Source organism: Phalaenopsis equestris, unplaced genomic scaffold (assembly GCF_001263595.1).
Source record: "Phalaenopsis equestris unplaced genomic scaffold, ASM126359v1 Scaffold000032, whole genome shotgun sequence".
Taxonomy (NCBI): Eukaryota; Viridiplantae; Streptophyta; class Magnoliopsida; order Asparagales; family Orchidaceae; genus Phalaenopsis; species Phalaenopsis equestris.
The window spans coordinates 779,763-782,325 of record NW_018164474.1 but is presented as its reverse complement, the minus strand read 5'-3'; positions in this window follow the sequence as shown (position 1 = coordinate 782,325).

The window sequence follows — 2,563 nt, the reverse complement described above, 5'->3', positions numbered from 1 at the left end:
CTCATGTGAGTTGGCCAGTAAATTTGGTTGTACAAAATTATTTCATAAATGCACGAGATGTCATGCATAATTTCTGAAAGCTTCTACAGAGAGTGTAAATTCGCTTGTACAAATATTCTTTTGGTTCATCAGTTTTTATCTTATTATTTTTATAAAGAATACCCCATTTTATCATTCATAGCATAATATCTTGCATTTTGTTTATTTGGGACAATTAATTCAACTATTCTAATTATGATTTGAGCATAAACTTTTTGTTTTGTTTTCTCCTTTTTTCTCCCCATAATAGAATGGTATATTCCATCACTAATATTTTTGTCATAATTGTACATGAACATGACAGTATGCACTGATTAGCTTTAGGGTCTATTTGGGGCAGCTGTATTTTTTTAAAAAATATTACGCGGTCGTTGTTCCAGGAAGTTTTTGTGAAGAAGCTGACTGTCGGTTTGTTTTTTTGTAGTTTTACAGCAGTTATGCTGCGGTCGTTTCTAAACAAATGCTCTTTCTGTCATTGTAGACTTGTAGTGTTGTGTTGTTTATAACAAAACCAATCATGCTAGCATATTCGTACTGAAAAGAAATATTCAGTTCGATCATTACAAAATAGAAACAAATGTCATTAAATAGTAAGTAACACGACAATCAAAATATAAATTAGGATAATTAAAATAACAATTAATAATATAATAATATTACTTTTAAAATGCACTTTGTTAATGTCATAAAATAATTCATCCTCTAAGGAAATTTTGCACGTCTCATCACTATTGGCAGTGGAATCCTCCAACACATCTGGACACCTAAAGAAGTCACAGCTTTATATTCTTCTCCTTGGACACCTGTAAAAATGTATTCCGTAGTTATGTGGTTGTTGCAAAGTAAATAGAGAACATTGTAATCCGCAAAAACAGTACAATGCTTTGGAGGCATCAGGAGTCCTTGAGCTTATCTTTTCTTAATTTTTAAAACAACAAAGCACACTCTTATATGTAATATTAGTAAAAAAAAGAATAGTATAAGTAATCAAATCATGTTTTATGAAATTGTGAGGCCTCATAGAACACAATATAAACTAACAAGCATGTCACTACAGGAAAACACAGACCTAATAAGAAAAAAGGGTACTTGGTTTCCTTTAAATCATACTTAGCTCGTATGTGTCACGTATGTATATGACAAAAAATCCATCTAAAAAAATCTCAACAGCCATAGGATTGAAAAGGAGAAGAACTCGGTTGTCTTCATTGGGATTTCACACGTGTCAAGAACCAATAGCAACATATAAGTCATCCAGAAGAACCCTTATGGTCGAATGTCTCATTATAGACCTCCAAAACCCAAAATATAACATACAATAAAAATTTATATTACATATTATATCCATGATTGTCTCATCAGTCATTCAAGTGGGAAAGACTGCATGCAAAACAACGCAAATAAAATTGAGATTTAAAAGAAACATCATTGCATAAAACATCGATACAATAAACAAAAAAGTTTCACAATACATTGCAAATAAAGTGAAAACAAAAAAACATACAATCGCTTAAATCAATCATCAATAATGACATTTGTAATTTGCTCCCTCAACTCTATCATCTCCTCTACACCTATCTCATCCTGAGTGCAAGTATCTGACAAATCACTTTCAGCCTATGACAAAGATTGTATTACACAATGTTCATATACTTCAACAGAGACATGTTAATAATCCTCATTAGCTTTGTTAAAGTCAATGTCATTTCACGAAGGTTGTTGTCGAATATAACTATGGAGAGTCATTGTGGAGACCACAATCTGCACTTTTTTAAGAAATAAATATGCTAACATATCGCGTAGTATGACCCATTTTTTCTTCCAAACTCCAAATGTTCTTTCAATGACACTATGTAAGGATGAGTTTCTCGTGTTAAAAATCTTTTTTCTACCTCGAGCAAAATTTGTTACTCTTTCAAAATCAAGAACGTGGGATTTAGTATTCGAAAATGACTTTAGAAATCATTTTTGTAAGAGATATCCAACATCGATCAAATAATATTTTCGGACATAAATATAATAATTTATATTATGATGAAAATAATATCTCATTAGTTAAGACTCAAGCAAACCTAGGGGTGATTGAGGAAATTTGTAAGTTTGAGTTCTTGGGGTAAATTTGAATATGCAACTGTCATGTACACTACCTTCCAAACTAATCATAATAAAAGTGAAGCAAAAAAAGTTGAAGTCACGTACAATCATAACATTTTGTGTTGGTGATTTACATCGCCTAATGAATGATATTTTTCATTATTCGAAATATGTGCTTCCATGAGTGTTCCATCGATCACTTCAATATAATTCTAAAGAATTTAATAAGGGTATCTAAATTATTGTATTTGTTTGAATTACGGACATAATGAATAAATAAAATTACCTTAAAATATGATATATACTTGTTGACCTCATTTTTGGTTGAGGTCTAGAAAACTTCTTTAGTAGCCTAGGTCTAGCCATAGGACTTTCCTATTGACTAGTCTTAGAAAATTAGAAGAGGTACCCCACCATTAGAAATTCAAAA